Raw genomic sequence first — 19,894 nt, forward strand, 5'->3', positions numbered from 1 at the left:
ATGACTCAGATAGGTGAGTGAGTACAGTAACTTGGCATAATCATAAGCAATCATCCAAAACAAGGTGATCTAATATTTGTAATTTAAAATTATCTTGCAATCTGACTTACAAAATAAAGAAAACTAAGATATCATTCAGGTTAGTCAACATTTTCATTACAGGCTGCCTATCAGAGTGAAAACTCAAGTGAATGGGCAGTGCAGAAGAACATGTTCTTGTAGAAATAAGTTATCAAGATAATAACTTGGAACAGTGACAAAGTAAGCATGGAATAAATAGGTTTACTCATTTTTTCAAACCTGTTCCTATTAGTAGAACACAGAAAGAGAAGAAGATGACAAATAGAAATCTCTATAGAAGACAAAACCCTACTGGAATATCCACAGGTAGCAGAAAATTTCATTTAGAATTGATGCAAGTGTATCAAGTTTGGATATTGAAATGATTATGTTTTAATGCCAAGCAATTCTGGACAGAGATAACTTAAATCACACTGAAATCACTGACTAACTTCTGGCTGAGGTCACATATCTTAGTCTTACTTTGCTCAAGTAGTCCACCACAGAGAGCTTTGGATCAAATGCTGTTTATATGACACATGAGAAAAGCTCCTCTGAAAGTTTACAGCACCTAGCCTAATATAAATTACAAATTGTGGCTGCAACAGGCAGCAGCAATAAAAAAGACAAAAAGAATATATATATATATTTATTTTTAAACAATATTAAACAGATCTATGCATTAACATGTCTCTTTATGGAAAACACCATATATAGATCAGAAAACTATTTGAGGATGTTGATATGTACAAATCAGGTCTAGGTTCCAGATTGTGCATTTATCTAGTATAAGTATTTATACTTGCTAAGTCTATTAACCCTATTATTAAGCAGCTTGTTAATTGCTGGGGGTAACAAGCTCTTCTCATGCCATGGTGCCATAGTAGGATGACTCAGGGACAACAGTGAAAAAATAATCAATGAATGAATTCACTGAAAAATTATTTTGTATTCTCTGTACTCTTCGGACTTTAGTAAATCAGAGCACCTAGTACTAGTTCCAGAGGAAAAATTAAATAGGCATCATTTTTGCTCAGCATGCACTCTACAAAACTCTAAGCAGCAAGCCTGAGTGGAAGCATCTGATTTTATCACATAGCAGGTAATTCTGGATCACCTAGGATGACAACTACCATGACAGTAGCTACCCTTCTGGAAGCAAAAAGGGCTATCTTGAAAAGCTACATTTAGTGGAATGATGCAACTTCTGGTAAGCTGGAAGACAATACCAGAACTGCAGTCACAGTAGTAAAATTTCAGGAGGACTTAAGTACTCCACTGGAAGCCCACTTAAGGCTCACCACACTGCATGTAAAGCGAGCTGCTTGCCTCCACAAAGAGCTCTCTTCAGTGCAGAAAACATGCGGCCTCTGCCTTCTGAAAAGCTCAATGCCCCATATCGCTGCTGGTCAGCACTAACCAGGGGTAAGTGAAAAATCCACAGAAGGCATTTAATGCAGAGACTAGCAGTCCATTGACTACTGTGACCTACTGGCCCCATTTTACATGTCAAGTCTCTTATGCAACCATAACTGGTAGATGCAACAGGAGGGATATTCCACCTAATGCCTTAATTCTATAAATTTTCCCTCTCAGACACGGCCTCAAAAACTTTGTGTTAAACAAAAATGAGATTCACCACAGGAGTTAAATTCCTTCACAACAGAGAGAAGATTCAATGTGAATAGAACAAAGAAAACAATCTCTGCCCTGTATTACATGGGTTTAGAATATCCTTCTTCATAAATCTATGTTAGTCTTCCTTTTAAAAATTTTACAAAGTCCAGGATTTGGTTGTTGGTGGGGTTTATGGCTCTTTCAGGGAAGTCATAAAATCACATACCTAGTATTTTGACAGCGTACTTCTGGCAATTAAGGTAGCTGAAAATTTCACCATCTTTGAAAACGTATCCACTAAAGTAACAGCATGAATACCTACTTACTTTAATTATTAGGGGGTGGGGGTGGACAATCTGTGCATCTCCTAGGAGAATAAACTTCACAATTGTCAAAACTGAAAGAAAAGCTTCCAAAAGAACATAGCTTGCAACTCATCCCAAGTAATTTCTCCACATCAATGCTGACTAGTAGCTGGGAGTTCATAAAACTGCTGGTGGTTGGGTTTGGGTTTGGTTTTGGTTGGTTGGTTTTTTTAAAACAATTTAATCATAAAAAACAATCAGAAGAAAAAGTAGAGGCATTCTACACACCTCTGCCCCTCAAGTCATCTCCTTTAGATAAACTGACTGCAGAAATTCAGGCTGACATGGGGCATTGCAAAAGCCACAAAACGGCTTTATGTATCTGTGCGGCTTCCAGCAGTGAGTGCCCAGAGCCACCTGCGAGACAAGTGACAGCTCCAGACAGGGACCACAAGGGTCATGACGAGTACGTCAACTGTACATCATACTCCGGTGTGATCTCCACCTGGCAGCCATACAGAACATTGACTCTGATACCTGGACACTCACACACATGCTCAAAGGTTTTCTCACCGTTTTCTTCACGCCCTTGATTTGGAGAGGACCAGTGAAGGGTGGGACCTGACTGCTTTTTTAATCTAAATGAATGCTCATCTCCTTCTTTTTACTAGGTCAGCACTTCAACATTACCTGACAGAAAAGGCTAAGACCACAAGGTGATGCTTTTAGCAGTGTGGGGCCCCTTAAGGTCCAAAGGCCACATACAAAGCAGGTAAAACAGAGTTGGAAAATACAATTTATTTCTCTTTCTGTAGTTGATGGCCTTCATATGACTACTTCTCTGAGAAAATATGAAGCACTGAATAAGGGAACTCCAGGAAAGACCAAACCAAATCTGGAGAAGGAGGAAGAGAAGGAATGGTGAAAAGTTTGTGTAAACTGAATAGAAATCTGAGACTTAAGATGGGCAGAGTTCCCTGGGTGTGAGTTCAAGACAAAGAGAATTTCTTGTAGTTTTAGGAGTGCAATTGTATATAGCTATACAAAGAAATATGACTGTCATTCACTGACCTCTCTCAGTATCCCAGCAAGCTTTGTGGTCTTCTTTTCCCCATCATCAACTTCAGATACAGTTCACCAACATCACAATAATATGGCTGGGACTGAAATCCTCCGAGAAGCTTAAAATGAGCAGACACCAAGCAAAAACCATTAAGAGATCACTCTAACAGTGGAAGAAATACTCATCTTAGAAGATCTTATCCCTTCTCCTTTCTGCAGCTTCCCATTTCTTTGCATGCCGCTCCACCCATTACCAGGAAGGGCCACCAATTTTGGCTCATTCTTCACCTGACAGAAACACCTTGCAGGCCTCTCTCATCTGGCCACTTCTCTCACAAGCCCTCCACAGAGCTGTATTCCTCTTCTGGCCTGTCTGAAACACTAACCACACTGCAGAAACACTGGTCAGAGGGGCTCATCTCCCCATGCTGTCCAAGCCTGGGCCTCTCTAGTTTTGTCTCTCCACCAGTGTGTCTGCTATGCCATCTCCTGAGCAAGCTTTGGTGTCCCCACCTTCCTTCCTGTGACACCACTTACAGCTACAGGGATCTGCTCCCCCCGCTCCTGCACCATGGCTGTTCCTCCTTCCCCAAGACTTCCCCCGTGTCCTGAGGTACCAACTGACCCACTGCGCCCAAGCCTCTCACTAACTCAAATCCCTTTACTAAGCAGCTTCCAAACATTGCTCAGCAGCGCTGCTGAACAGCACAGCAACTTCAGCCCCACCACCAGCCACCTTCTACGACCACCTTCCCTCTTCCAGAACAACATCTTCACTTTCCTCTGCTGGCCTCCTCGCTAACACCACGTTCCTCACTATGCACAACTGCTTTGCTCACGTTTGAGGGTCAATGAATAAGGATGTTGAATAATTTTGTGTTGGGTATATTAATACATGCCTAAGGAACAGCAAGCCCCTTATTTTCATGCCAGGTATAAAATTTTAGAACAATTTTGGAGACAGAATAATGAAGGACACAAAAAACTAGAAAGTAGGAAGAACTGCGACATGCTTGCCAAAAGTATATTGGGCTAGACTAGCCCGGTACTTTTCCTTAGCACTGTTTTTTCTTGATAATGGCACTGTGTACGCTTAATCTCTAGACTTTGCTACTGTAATTCCTATGAATAGGAGTAGGAGAAATGGAAGGAGTAGTAGCAGCATAAAGTGCAAGTTCATAATCAACACCTGCTAAAAGTGGCAACCATCAGCTAGAAACAAGAATAAAGACCACATGCATATCACTTTTGAATATGAGCTGCTGTTATGAAGCCAGCCGTGATGGGGGTCTTGGGCAAAGGCTACCCCAGGAAGAGAAAAACATAACTATTATTAATTATGAGCTTTCACTAAGCTGGAAATATGCAGCCTTTTCCTTTGAGGAGCAGAGTTAAGAGAAAAGCAGGATATTTAAGCTAGTTGAAGAAAGAAAATTACCAAAAATTTTAAACCACATTTTCAACTACTCCCAACATCTTCAGCAAATACTTCAGCAGACAATCAAGATGACAGCTTGCACCTTTCAGAGGTGCACACTCAATGAAAACCATATGGTCAAGAAAATGTAGTTTATTCACCAACATTTCTCTGTTGAATCATCAGGGCACAAGTGTTCAAAATACAGGTTGGAGGAAACAACGGCTCATTTTGCGGAACAAGATTTCTACAGCTCATAGAAAACCAGTATCAAGCCTGTCACATGTAACACGTAATGTAGCATGTGCTACCTGCGGCATAACCAGTAAGATTAGTATACACCAATGAATTCATGCATCACTATTCTTTTGCATAGGAGTACAGTCATATTTTTGTATCATGTAGCAGAGCTGCAGCAACAGTGTGAGAAACATTGGTGCCGGTAGAGGGAGGCAGTTGCTCTCCAGGACATGCATCTTCACACTCCCTGATGCACAGTAGGAAGCCAAGGACTTTGTTTTTGTGGAAGTGAACTCACCCCTCAGCCATTGTGTAAATGTGGCTTTAAATCAAGCTGTAATTAGATTTTGCTGTATTTAACAAAACCCCTCTTGTTACTCCTCTTTTCCAGCTCTAGACAGTAAATAAATGTATTCGTGAAAGAAAAAAGGAAAAAAGTTTATGCCTCTTCCCAGAGCATGTCCTGGCACACATGCAAAAAGTAAGTACAAAACACAAAACAATAAGCTTTCGGGACACTCAATCTTCACATTACGTAGGAACACAAAGAACTCTCAGCTGGTCCACTGTCAGACGTCAGCTCGCTTTTATCAATATTCTGCTTCACCACATTAACCTTGTTAAATGCTACTAACAGTCCAACACTTGGATTCTAGCTTTTCTTCATGAATTTAATTTACTTGGCAGAAAACACAAATGGAAATCTTTTGCTAAAGACTCAGGCAAACTAAGACTGCCACGTATTCATTTTAGAACAGATCTTTTCTTTTCCTCTTATTTTAACTATTATGGTCATAGCACTGCCTTTTTTAACCAAATAGCTTTATCTCCCCCTGCAGTCTTTATACAGACTGGTACCCCTAAACTAAAACTTGTGAGTTTTCTTCAAATCCATTTTACTGTAATACATGTTGCACAGGGTGGTTTTATTTTGTTGAAGCTCTTTATGAGCTAAACTGCATATTTCCGTTGCACTTTATGTTGCCATACGAAGAACTGCATAGCAAATAAAGTTGAGTCCACTCAGAAGAATAAAACAGTTTTGAATGCCGTCTGACTCCAAAGCTTACACAGAACTTTATGGTGGTGGTAACAACAGTGTGTAATGTAAACTAGTGCAAGGAAGTCAAGAGGACATGACTAAGGCCACAAGCAAGTTAGCTGCTCATCTAAGAATAAAAAGTTTCTGCTCTTAATCTAGATTTTCTTCCTAGCAAGTCAAAGCCTACTGATAACTATCTGGCCTTAACAGAAGTTTCAGATTCTTTAAAAGAAAGGAGAAGAGACCGGCCACTATCAACTACTTTCATGCATGCAACCACTTCTTAGGATTAAGTTATTTGCAGAAGCTACTCATTTTTAGGAGAGTCTGAGAAGTGGACCTTTTCAAAACAAACTTATTTCAAGAATGCACGCTCCAATATCCTAATTCCTTACAAATCTTCTGTCATGCTGCAAGGTTTAAGAAACCTAAGGCTGGTTTAGAGGACTCAAAAGATAACCTCCTTCTGAAGTCAATTGGCATTTCAATATCTAAATGGAAAAGATCAAGGTAAAAACAAATACTGGGAATACATTATCCTCCTATATATTGGGAACAGATTATCCTCCTACACCCATAGAAGAATTCTGACATTTGGTTGTGGGGTTTTTTAATTAGCCATACTAGCTGTTCCTGAAGGCAGAATAATGAAGTTTGGTTCAGTACACACCCAAAATGACAATTCAAAACTCTTATTATGTGCAGAGCTTCTGCTTCTGAAACTGTAAATCACCTGAACAAAAGCTCACAGGTATTCAGAATCCTCATTCTCACTGTACCTCCACTGATGAAAAAAAAAAAAAATATATATATATAATTAAATATCCTGCACAGAAATTTGCCGTAACCAAAGAAACTATAGGTACATTTATTTTTGCTAACCTTCTTTGACCCATAGAAAACAAGAGTTTATTTTGTTTTGTTTTCTGGAAGTCTGGAAATTGCCACAGTAAAGTGACGTGATCCACAACTGTGTGAAACATTTTGAGTAGTAATGCCTAACCAAGCCAACAACTCAGAAAAAAACTGGGGAAGAAATCTGAGAAAGAATGTAGCCAATGGTATGGTGCCATAACTAGGAAAGGGAAGTTTCTACACTAACTCCTGAAGTGGAAGTATACAACAGGATTAGCCTTATCTTATTTAAGTTTCTTAACAGCAAGACTGCATCCTTCTGACAGCATTCTGTTTCCAGCAAGACTCAAACTCCAATTGTCATTCTTAAAATAAAGTAGGAATAGCTATGTTTGGCAGAGCTGGAACCATGAGGACAAAAAGAGCCAAAACAGTTCATTCAGGTTTGACTCAAGAGGAAAAACTAAATTTCAGGCTAGACAAAAATAAGACACAACATATTCCAAGAAGCTTCCAGCCTACCATTTTTAGGTTATGCCCTGCACTTTTTCCTGCTTTTCAATTCATACATAGGAAGGTCAGATCATAAAGCAGCTTCCACTGTGGTATTTCAATTCAGATTATTCTCTACAAAATAATTAGTGCCTTTCTTCTCATCACTCATGTACTGTTTTGCTAGTCTGAGAATGTTATTTCTGTTTGTCTATTTCCGAGAAGCTTTTTTTGATCCTGTCAAAGTACTAGCATCCTAAACGTAGCTATCTCATGCTTCATGAACTTCAGTGCAAATGCTGTAAGCATTTCTTTTCTTCGTAACTACAGTGTTTACATGGGAATACAGTGCTAGTACTGTAACCATGCAAAGTAAATATGCTGTAGTAAATGTAAGCTTTATTCAAAGCATAACTTTAAAAGTCTTTATGGCATACTCCATCCTGGACTGCCAAAGCTAGTGTAGGGAAAAAAGCAAAAGGAAAACTAAATCACAAACCTTTCAAGCTAACAAGAATTTTGGAACAGTCAAACTGAAAATCTAGGGGCTAAACTTATTCTCAAAATGTGTCAACCTGTTTGTTAAAGTCAACAGCATTTCAGTTCCACAAAGATGGTATGAGTAGAAATGGGTAAATATTTGAAACATTTTACACAAAAAACAAAAGGGGGGGGGGAGAGGGAGGGGGGATATGCCTCTTCTAAAGATTTGTATGCTGTTCCTTGTAGCACCCTTTCTTTGAAAGAGTATGGGGGGGGGCAGTACCACTGATAATTTGATAAGTTTGCAAAACTGTAGTCAAGGAGAAATTTATGACTGTACAAACACTGAAGATCAAGATTTGTCATTGAGACTAAGTGATGCTAATACTGAGGCATTCAGTCCATCTTCAAGAAGCATTTTAGAAAACAAATTTAAGCTGTTCAAAATGTCTTGGCAATAGCTAATATTTGAAATCTCTATTACGTCTACGTTAGCAGCTACTGGATATAAGCTGTCCTTATTTTTATCGCAAACATAATCACACTGTCACGGTATGCTCTCCCACACTACTATCAAAAAAGATTTTGTAGCAGAATATACATTCAGGAAGTATCAAAAACTCATTATTTACACTATCAGTAAAACTACTCAGTAGTCTGAAAATTTACAGGATTGTTTTAAAGAAAGTTTGAAACTGTACTAAAATTCAGGCCTGTAAACCTGATCTTTTCACTTTTTCTCCAGATAAGCCTAATCATTACTATCTGCAATTTGGATTCACATACTTCTCTATCAAGCCTCACATGGTAGCCTTTTCAAACAAAATAACACAGCTGTCAGCAACCCTGCTCTCCGTCTCAACTGTATCATCACCTTCTGCATCCTCTCAAGACAAAAAAAAAAAAAAGTCCAAAAAACCTCCAACCTCAGACTTTTGGACAACTCAAATCCCCATCTTCCTCTTTGCTAACCCACTGCACCCCAAGCTACCCAAAGGACCACAATTCCTCTATATCATCTTCTAAAGTTATTTAATCACCATGAGAGTGTTAAGTATATGGGAGAGATAAAATGGTTAGAGGATAAAGAAACCTGAATCAAAGTTACTTGAGAAATGGAAGTAGAAAATTTCTTTTTAAAAAAAAGATTAAATGTACTTCTGGCAAGTTAGTGGGCAAGCATTAAGTTGCAATTTTCCTTCTGGTAGAAGTTAGCACATCCAGCACGCAGACCATTACTGAGGGACTTCTCAAGGAAATACCTGGGGAGAAAAATCCGTGTCAGCAACCCCATCCTAAGGGCTATCTTAGAAAAGAGTTTCTGCCAGAAGTTAAAAGCTTAAGCAAGACTGAAATCCCATTAAGGAAGAAAAAACGAGGGAGAGAAACACCAACAGCATCTTTAGAGAGAGTTTAAATAAAATCAAAGCTATTGGTGAGGGCAGAAGGGAACAGGAAAGGCAACAAAGGCATAAAAGTTGGTGTACTATGAAAATCTGCACTGTTGGTTTCACTTCTTAAAAAAAACAAACATAGTTCTATTTTAAGAAATTTTTTGGACTGAGCGAAGGCAACACTTGCATTTTACCTCCTCTAGCAGAAGAAAAATGAAAGAACATTTAACATTCAGAGCTTCTTTTGTACTAAGTCAAAATTATTATACTACACCTTAACACTGCTGTTGAATGAAGGCCTGTTTTTTGGTTTTGCCCCTTGTGGGTTTTTTTTCTTTTGAGGAAAAAAAAGACTGCACTGAAAGGCACACATGGCATGTACATAGAGCTGCTTTTGCTGATATCACTACCACAGAGCTAAGTACTTTAACTCAGGAAATGCAGAAAAATGAACGATTTGAGAAGAAAAAAAAAATAAAGCAGACTGAACGGTGCTATTTTGAAATTCCAATCTAGTATTAATGGCAATAAAGCAGAGAAAAAGCACGAATAAAATCAAACACCATAGTATCTCAGAGATACAGCAATGCCTGAATAAATCAAAATCATCAGTTTTGGTTTGCGGTACAGAAGTTCACATTTGAATGCAGCTGGATCGCAGTCAACTAGCCAGCTCCCATAGCAGCACCTTCAAGCTGTATTGATTTCTACGGAAGAAAAGGAACAGCAAATCTGCTTGAGCAGCATTGCGTCATTCTTTTAGTTGGCTTGAAGTAGTAAATTAAATGTTTTCCATTAGTATGGTAAAGAAGCTATACAATTTTGTTTTTATTTCGAATACAGTCTCAAGTTACGGAACACTTTAGCTAACTCTGCAGCAAGGACTACGTTTCATGTTTGTAAAGCCAGCAATTCATGCTTATGTGAAACCAGATGTGTACACTGCACAGTTCCCAGGGCTGTGAAGGTTTTTTTAAAATGCTTTGCTCTCAATTAAAAAAGACCCTGCTTTTCAGTTAAATCATGGAATACACTGAAGTGGAAAAAACATGGGGACGGGGGCGAGAGGGGGAGAGCAAAGGGGGTGGGAGCAGAAGAAAACTAAGGGAATAAAACCCACACACACAGAGCAGCATATGAGCAATGCTGTATGGTACAACAAAGAGCAGCACAGTTCTGAGAAGCAATAAGCATAACATTACTCGAGGTAACAAGAACTCCTTGATCAATTATTCATATAATTTACAACAACAGTTGCAGCTGCATCAATGAAAAAAAAAATCTAGGGCAAATATAAAATCTTCACAGCTATGAAGTGCCCTTGATTTTCACCAGAACATTTGGCTGTCTCATATCATGTGTTTCTGATTAGCAACACACCCCTCCAACAAAAGGAAATGAGACAGAAAGGCACGGAACAAACTGCCTTGCTTGAAGTAGTGACAGCGTTCAAGGCTGTATTTCAATCCTCAACACCATGCATCACCAAAAACTGACAGTACCCTACACTGTTGTACATGAATCCTAACCACCACCCCACTTAGATGAATCTGTGTACCCCATGGGATTATGCAGATACCTTCTATTTAAGTCTTTACTCTTTCAATGTGTAAAATCACACTTTTCAAATAAAGTTAAGAAATACTATTTTTTCTTTTTAGTGCATGGTTATCTCAACTTGTATCATTTCATGTACTCCTAAGGCAAATGTAACAAAGGGAAACATTAAAGAGAAGTATTTCTAGATTGTTTTGGGTTTTTTCATCCAGTTTGAAATCACTGTACAATCATCATCAGTTTTTCTGCTCTGCCAAGGTTTCAATACAGTATCCTTAATTGTTCAAGATGGACTTGCTAGTGGACTGAAGAAAGCTGAATTCAGAAAAGTGAGAAGCAGAAAGTGAATGGTACACAAAAGGGATGAGTGGGCCTAACCGTGCTTGGTGGTTGTTACTCCCAGGCACATACAGCAGATCATGAGGGAAGGTTGTGAGGTGAAACACTGACCGTGCTAATGGCAAAACTCATGCCAGTTTTGATTTTACTCTACAGATGGTAGGACAATGAACTCTGGTCTAGTTTGGAGCTCTAACTCCAGTCTAAATTAGAAAGATCAATAAAGGATTAACAAGAAAAACTTGCAGTTCTTCTTGGATGAATCAAGGAATATTTATTTAAAGGAACCGTCCAACAATGAGGTTAACGCCTTGCAACAGCTATTTTTAAAAAAATGCACAAGTTGGAAGACCTTTAGAAGGACCAACGTTTAATCTTGAAGAAATTTGTAGAAAACTTTTCCACTACTACTCACTTTTTTCAGCCAAATCCCTACACAAAGTTCAATTAATCTCTTCAGTATGAAAGAAAGATTCTGCATATATCATCACTACATTCAAAATCTCGTCTATCTAACAAAACCATAGTATAGTCAAATCTCCTAAAGTGCCTGGGTCTGTAGCACTGATAGGTTCAGCAAAGTTCTTGAGGTCACATTTTCTCTTTCATCCATCAGCACTTGTCCTTTAAAGCAAGAATGAGATCTGGATGACCATACTAAGAAACAATTGTAGTGCCAGTAAACAGAAATTCATCATATGCAAACCTCATTCTCCTCCCATTGCTGAAGACATCCAAGAGTGTTTCCATATTTTTGTGGCCACTCAGAGCAAGCTCTGAGTGCAGCAATTGAAGTGGGATATGTTTCTAAAAACAAAGCATGCTGTGGAGCTCTGAAACAGCCTGATCCCTTGTCAACAAAAAACTGCATATTTATCTTCCTACTAATTTTCTAAGTATTTACTTCTGGCTCTAACCTACAATGCACTATATCATCATCGTTGTCCCCAGCATTTGCTATGACACCATTTGTACCAGGTAACAAGCAGTGATACACACAAAAGGAAAAAGCTTAGAGATGCAATTAGGGTGTTTACCTATTAATAAAAGAAATCCTTATTTTGAAAATTTTAGGAACCACTTCCATTTGCTTGAAAAATTAATCTCTTTACCTTGATATAAGATTTCTGAGCTCCTGCTAAGGCTGCCTGGCTTGTCAGGAGGTCTTCACCTTTACCAAGAGGTCTCCAGACAGAGACAGGTCTCTTCAGCCCTGGAACTCCCAGAAGCTCCTTGCAGCAGTGCCTGGAGACACAGCAAGGGAAAGCATTTAGCTTCATCATCATGCTTCATCAAAGCCACATTTTTAGGATGAGCAACAAGCACCCTTTTAGGTTGAATCTTTTGGCTTAAACAACATACATTTCAGAAACCAGAAATGTATGTCTTCTTTTGGAGACTGAAAGGCTGCAAAGAGGTGGTTAGTGATACCAGACAAATGCTCAGTCAGCTGTAGATGTCCCCTAGTGTTTATATTGCTAGTCCTAACAGCATAATCTCCAAGCTCTGAAATTTGACGGGTGACCTACAGGTCTCAATTCCGAGTTTCTCTCATGTCATTATTTCCCTGATGCTGAAACTGCTCAGAGACTTGCCTTGGGAATGCTTCAGAGCACTGAGCACAATTGGCGAGACATCATCTTTTTGGGGGAGTCACAGAGTGCTGTGCCACTGCAGGCAAGAAACCCAGTCTGCAAACCACCTTACCTCCCCGCGCATGACCTCCACCTAGCTGACAAAGCAATCTGTGTTAAATATGCATTCCAGAACACTGTCTTTTGCTCAGAAAAATTCAAAATAAAAATCCATAAACTCCACCATCAGAAGGGAAGGATAACAATGAGACTGCCTTCCTGAAATGAATGCAATTCATCCCTGCTTCTTACATGCAAAACAGCCATGCAGAATTTATAAGGTTACAAGATGTGATGTACATCCCTGTTTAGGTTTATGTTCTTTTTCTCAACATGCTACCTGAAGGTAAGACCAGCTCCAATCATAATACTCTAAGAAGAAAAGTACTTGGGTACCTGAGATTTCTGGTTTTATTTGACAGCATGTGCTCAAGCAACCTTACTGGCACAAGGAGATGGCACTGTAGCTTCTTTTAAGCAAACATTTCTGAGCAGTTTCGAATTATTTCAATCTTCTGATCAGTTATTCGCTCTAGAAACAGGACTGCAATCAAATTACAGACATGAAGAAACACAGGGTTTCTTTAACACAAATCTCAAAACTATTTTAGAAACTGTTTAAGCACAAATTCAATAAAAGAACTGTCTCATACAGTTTAATACACCAAGTGGGCAGTAATACTTGTCAGATATCAATTACTTCGGGTTTCCCCACTCCCAGTCTTTGGGGAACCTGTCCAAGTTTGGATCTTGACATTAATACACCTAAGACGAGGGTTCATTTGTGTTGGGCAGGTGGATGGAGCATTGTCTTGGAGACTGGCCACTTTTGAAACAGTGGTACAACAAAAATGAGTAACAATGGAAGGCTTTCAGAGACAGATGGGCACTTTAGTGTCAGTGCTTATAAATTAGAAAAAATAACAAGAGGAAGCATAAGCATATTCAGAGTGACATAGCATTAGAGCTACTGAGTTACTATGGGAATGTTGTAGTATTGTTATTCTGGTATTTGGTAAAAGAGCGGGGGAAAAAACCCAGCATTATAAAAACACTGGAGATTAAAAAAAAAAGTTTTCCAACCTTGCCTTGGTTAGTACAAAAATGCCCAACCAACAGATTAACGATCAAAACTACACTCTTGTCTTACTAATTATTCTGATATTCCAAATTACTGTACTTTTAAGGAGTAATTCTGAACTGACACTCATTTCAGTCTCAAAACTAAAGCAACTTTGCAAGCAAAAGAATGGCAGCAACTCATAGTTTAAGACTGCTATAAATTCATATTTGACAAGTCAGAGGGGAAAAAAGGGAACACGGCCATTAATTGCAGCTAGTAAATCAGTTCCAACCATGTTTCTTGGCCAGCAGCTTGAGCAAGTTCAAATACAAGCACTTTTATCTCCAAGTTAAGTAACAATTTTTACAGCTGCCAACAGGTCAAGACAAAATACACACCCCCAAAATCCCTAGAAGACTGCTAGATGTGCTGCTTAAAAAGAAAAACTTGTGACAAAATACTGTGGAAATACAAGTTTCTGTCTTTTTGTGCAGGAAAATACTGAGCTTCATGAATTCCTCCCTTTCTGCCCTGTTGAAATTAGAGTTCCTTGCTTTCTGCTTCTCCACTAAGTTGATAGTTTAGAGTCTGCAAATATTACAGGTTGTAGCTCCCAAATTTACATCTGGTGCTGATAATGTTACCAGTCTCATACAGGAAATATATACCACCAAGTTGAATATATTCATGTCTAAAGAAGAAAGTATAGTAAGAATGTATGCACATGTACAAATAAATACATATATCTGTAAAAGTAGCTGCACAGTTACCAGTCAGCTTCTCTGAGGCACTCAGAACTGCACTTAAAATATTTTTATGAAACTTTTATATTTATAGACTACATCCTGAGTTTCAGCCTTTATCCAGCAAGCTGGAGCCTTTTATGACACACGTCGTTTCCTGCTTCACTGTCCAGTATCAACAAGCCTTTGGGCTTTCTTTCTAAAGAGTTTTCATCCTCACTTGCCACGTTCTTCCTCTCTTTCATTCTCTTGCTAAGTATAAAATCGAAGTTTCAGTATTTACAAAAATACACATCTCAAGGAAGAGAAGCCAAACCTAATTCAGAAGGATCCATGAATGAATGAATGGGTTTCTTATTCTAACAATCCCAAAGGAACTGATCGAAACCTTCAAACCTCATTCAAGTCTACCCTGAGGTTTCCATAACCCAAACTAAAGTCTTCAAAAACATAGGATTTCTTGACAAATAAATAAGCTGATATGGAAACTCAGCAGCAGACAATTAAGCATTTGATAACTTGATGCTTTGATAAGGCATTACCTTAATCTCTGTCACTGGGGAGAAACTGAAGTCAGGAAACTGAAACTAGGTGGCTGGAAGAATCTAGCTACTCAAATAAAATCTACTTTCTGTGCCAAAAGAGATACGAGTGCTTTCTGCAGCCAAATAGAGCACAAATCCTGAGAGACAATAGTTATTTAACAAAGCAGAAGAGGTATAGGAGAACTCAGCTGCACACGTAACTAAGAAACAAGGAAGTATTTACCAATGAATACTGTGTCAAAAATTAAAAAAAAGAAAAAATATCAGTCTGCTTAATGCAGACCCTAAATTTTCACAGGTGAGAGGTGCTGAGTCACTACTCTCACATCTCTATAGCTTTCAGGTCAAAAGCTCACATCAAACAAATTAAGAAGGCGTAGTCAATTTAGAAAACACAATTTTCAGAAAAATTAATTAGGGGAGTTTTGTTAGGAAGAGGCCATATCCACTAACTCCAGCAGTTTCTACCCCTGTGGACAGGCATGTTTTCATTAAAAACAAAAAAAACCCTAAACTGTAGCCTGCTCACTTATTCATCATTAATCTACTGAAAAGATGGAGGAATCAAATTAAAGAAACCTAGAAAAATCAGAAGTCAGGCTTCCCACAATTAATGTTAACATGTTCATACTTCACATAGTGTTACTGTAAGTATTACTTTATATTACTTTTCCTGGCAAATAAATGCATAAGTATCTTCAATATTGGAGGTTTTACTTCTGAGCTGGAAAACTTATCTTTCACATTTTCTGACTTTATACACAACTGCTAAAAAAATTTTGACCAAGAATAATAAATAAAGTCAGTCACCTACAAGAAACGAGGAGCCTTACCACAAAGTTTGATGAAAATACTACTAATTTTCCCAAGTAAGCGTTACATCAACTGGACAACTGGAAGGCAGGCACATCGTTGAAAGTCTCACAGTTTCACTACCACTACTCCTGCAGCTATGAGCATCTCACTAGAAGACTCTGAATCAATCAGCACAGCTATCCAGCCGCTATACACTTCAGGGGAAGTTACAGTACAGTGTGTACATATGCATGTTTGAAAAACATCTAAGAGAAGAGCCAAAAACCAGAGTTTCATTTTACCCTCATTAGTTTTCTGCCCACATTCTCAGATATTCTCTTCTTCTAGTCTCCAGGACTGAGGGTTTCATGTAAGGTTTGTATCAGTTATGGATTAAGCACTCTGTCCAAGGAAATACACATATCAGGTACAGACAAGCTGTAATTTTATGATCCATATGTAGTGTTGCACCATTTCTCAGTAAAACACAGCTGATTCCTTAATGCAATCACTTGTTTACTTACAAAATCAGAGCTTCTGTCCTTCTAATCTTCCTCACTGGACTACTTATAAGTTTATAAAGGCAAATGATAAAATCTGCATTTATTCTAGGAACTTTTTAATGGAAGTCTAGCACTTTCCTGGAATGAATCACAGTCAGTCAAGAAAGTATAATAGAAAAAAAACCAAAATCAGGAAGAACACAGAAAATCAGCTTTTCTGGCCAGTGTGCTACCTGGTCCTGCAGGATAGGTTTCCTTTTTCTAGAGTTAAAATATGAATGAAAATAAGTATAGATGTTCTGATAGAAGCAATTGGGGTTCTTAAGCATCAGTGGGAAGTCCAGTAAAACAGGACTCCAAAGCTAAGTAAAAAGGTCGTCTTGGAGGGCAACGAAAGGCAGGGAAATTTCAGTAGTTGAAGAAAGCAGCAGTATGGATGGACCTGATGGGTTTCCATCCTGCCATCCTCTTTGCGCACCTGAGGAACAACAGTCAGATGTCAAGCAAATTAATGACAAGAAAAGAACAGTCAGATTTAGGTCTTCTAAGACAAACACCTAAGATAGGCAGTTACTGAAGAGGATGGACACACCTGTCATGGGGAACCATTCCTTCAAGAAACTCCACTGAAAGCAGAAGATGACTGAAAGTACTCCCCAGCTGAAATGACAAGCACAATTCAAGAGATACCAACAAAAAACTGCAACTGGGAATTTATGAACCAAGTTTATATACAAATGTACAACCTCCTACCATCTTCGGTCTCTGCAAACATAAACCCCTTGCCTAGGGACTTGGAAGAGAAAAGCCTGTACACTTGTGAACGTCCCCGGGTTTGGTGATAATGGCCAAGCTAAGAGTTGGAATAAAGACTGTTGAACAGCAAGAAAAACACGTTATATGACAAAATGCAAGCATAATGATTCAAGTGACAAAAAAAGACAGGTTAAATAAAGGGCCTGGTACCATGATTTAAAGTAAATATGACTAGGAAATTTAATCAGAACAATCAAGCTTCTCAAGTTTTTCCTGTGAAAGGGAATAGAAAAATACCATGTTGCCTTATTACTATAAACATTACAGAGAACCATAAAATAGGGTACAGAAGTTGAAATCAAGGCAAAAGAAGAGACCCCCTTTGTAAAAGTTTCTGGTGACTTCTCTAGCAGTTAAAAAAAGTCAATTAAGCTCCCAAAAAGTGCATCAGTAATTAAGAATCACTCATTCAGGGACAATGATGTGATTCATTGACTTGGAGGTCTTGAAAATGGCTTAAGACTTGGACAGAGCCCTAGAGATTTCCATTTATAGAAAAAACAGTGTACTCTTGAGTCTTTATGGATGATCCAGGGAACATGCCAGCACACACTATGTTAAAGAGTAATGTCCAAAGTTTTGTGAAAGATAGCCTGGGTATAACACCTGAACTTTTTTTGTTGTTGAGTTTGCAATTAAGCTTTATTCATTTTTCATTGTCCCCATGAAAGCATAACCACTTTGTAGTTCATGAGATGGAAACTAAGGAATCTGTTTGACTTTAGGACAGACATTGGAAGCAACTATACACTATCACCATCTTTGCCTGCTATCTGGGAAAAATCTGAAGACAAGACACTCACATGTATATTTTCATGAATAATTGTATGCAGCTGAAGAGGGAATCATATATGTTACACTACCCTGTCTGCATTCTCACAACAACCTTCCCAAAAATTAGCAGCACCTAATGGTAGAGCTGGAACTCTACTAATCATAACAAAAGCATGGAACTAAAAACATGAACTGTGCATAAGACAGATTTTAGACTTGACAAGGGTGACACTTTTCTCTGGCTTTTAATAGTGACACCATTATCATTTTAAGAAAGATACTCTGGAACGCATAGACACTTTCAAAAGTCTTTGCAACATCAAAGTTAGTTCCTTAATGCCTTCAACAGATTTGGACTCATGATTGTTTCTGTTGCAAATCAAGCCATAGTTGGAGAAGTAGGATTTTTACGCAAATTATAAAACAAATTTGCTGTAGCTTCTAATCTTCTGCACCCCCTGTCTTGCTGTATCTGCATAAGACACGCTGTGCAAGAGAAATGGGAGTTCTAAGCCTTCTATCTGGGTACTGAACCACCACAAGTTGTGTTAGTTCTCCCCTGGGTATGACCAAGGGACAACGACCCACATTCAAACAATAAGCATGACATCCAGTCCCATTAAATGATCAAGACAGCTCTTGTGTTTTCAGTACTCAGTTAAGATGCCAAGGTAAAACCTCCCCAAGCAATTTTTCCAGGGAACGATGCCAGGACACTGCAAGAGTGGTTCTCCAAAGTACCTGCATGACTAGAGGCAGCATGGCATTTTCATCAGATCTATGGGAAGACCAGGAAGTATGAAAGTGCCAGATGGTTACTGAATACCAAGTCACGCACACATTCAGGTCATCTTCATTTGCCCACTGGCCAAGACAACAAGAACTGAATTTGCAATACAAGCTTGAGAACTACAGTAAGTACAAATTATTAATGAGACATTTGCAAACACAGAGGTTAAAACAAAACAAAAACAACAACAACAAAAAAAGTCACGCACTTCACAAGAAATAAGAAAGAACTGGCAGGAGGAATCAGCTGAGGGAAAGTCATCAATTTATCATTTCATTAAGCATGACTGAAATACAGACGGACATTACAGCCTGTAAAGGCAAATTTTCCTCTGGCCTAAAATACTCTCCAGCCCATACTTATACATGCAAGTTTCCAGGTAAAGAATTTTCATCAGCAAGTTATTAAAACCTCAAAGTAGCAAGAATTTAGTTTAATCTATATTCACTTGAGGACAGCCACTTGCTTACCCTGTATCACACCCAGACTATCAATTCTCTCTTTACAACTTAGTATAACCAGGAAGACTAAATTCCTGCTTATTCAATTGTAATTATTCCTCTTCAGATGTTTTACAGATGAAGGAGGAAAGGATACTGACAGACAAACTCAGTTTTAAACTTTAAATCAGTCAAAAGCTGAAATGTTACTAACAACAGACATGAAACAGGTAGATTGCCCATGATAGGAAATACTAATCCTACAGCTTGGCTTCAAAAAAACCCACAGTCCAATTCTCTGGGAAGAAGATGTGCAAAGCTTTGACTTAGGGTCAGGCCACAGAGTCAAATATATGAAGAGGACATGAATCAGAGATTATTTCTAAAACTTCCTTTTCAAAGCAGAAGAGAATAAGCACCAAAAGTATTCATAAAAACATACCAACAGTGAAGAAAAGCCAGGTACAAGAGCAATATATAGTACCGTACAGACTTCAGCCAGGCACAGATGTGCTGTCTGCTGCAGCAGTCAGTCCTACTCCTTGTCACCAGCCAAGCTTGGGGACCTGGCTCAACTTTTGGCTCTCACACCCAGGTTTCATCTGCACCAGACGTAAGGAGGGGAGCTCTCCAGGACAGTATGCAACTGGGAAGTACTCCAGGACGCCGCAACTTTTGACCAGCCTGGGGACTCAGTGAGGCTCAGGTCAACACTCCTCAGAGTACACACACTACAAACTTTTCCTGGAAACTACATTAAAGCATGATTGTTGCTTATTAAATATACCTAATATTGGACTACAAAAAACTACAAGCAGTTTAATGCCTGCCTTTGTAACCTGTTTCAATACTTTACTATCATCGTTGATAAGAATAGTAAAATGGTATCACACTTGCAGGGAAAAAAAAAAAAGTGCTAGGTATAGGA

At 38.7% G+C, this 19,894-nt stretch overlaps 1 protein-coding gene across 10 annotated transcripts in view; it reads right to left on the minus strand.

Annotated features, from left to right (window-relative positions):
- The window catches only part of FAM110B (family with sequence similarity 110 member B), a 116,021-nt gene that overhangs the window by 72,562 nt on the left and 23,565 nt on the right, over window positions 1–19,894 (minus strand). For 4 of the 10 annotated variants that reach the window (XM_055704503.1, XM_055704509.1, XM_055704511.1 and 1 more), the window contains one exon: window positions 11,976–12,108. The exons of 2 other annotated variants lie outside the window; for them this stretch is intronic. The gene's annotated coding sequence lies outside the window, so the exon portion shown is untranslated. Of the gene's footprint in view, window positions 1–3,053; window positions 3,164–11,975; window positions 12,109–16,738; window positions 16,807–19,894 lie in introns of all 10 variants that reach the window. 4 more of the 10 variants (XM_055704506.1, XM_055704508.1, XM_055704507.1 and 1 more) reach the window with 2 other exon arrangements.

Source organism: Falco cherrug, chromosome 3 (genome assembly GCF_023634085.1).
Source record: "Falco cherrug isolate bFalChe1 chromosome 3, bFalChe1.pri, whole genome shotgun sequence".
NCBI lineage: Eukaryota > Metazoa > Chordata > Aves > Falconiformes > Falconidae > Falco > Falco cherrug.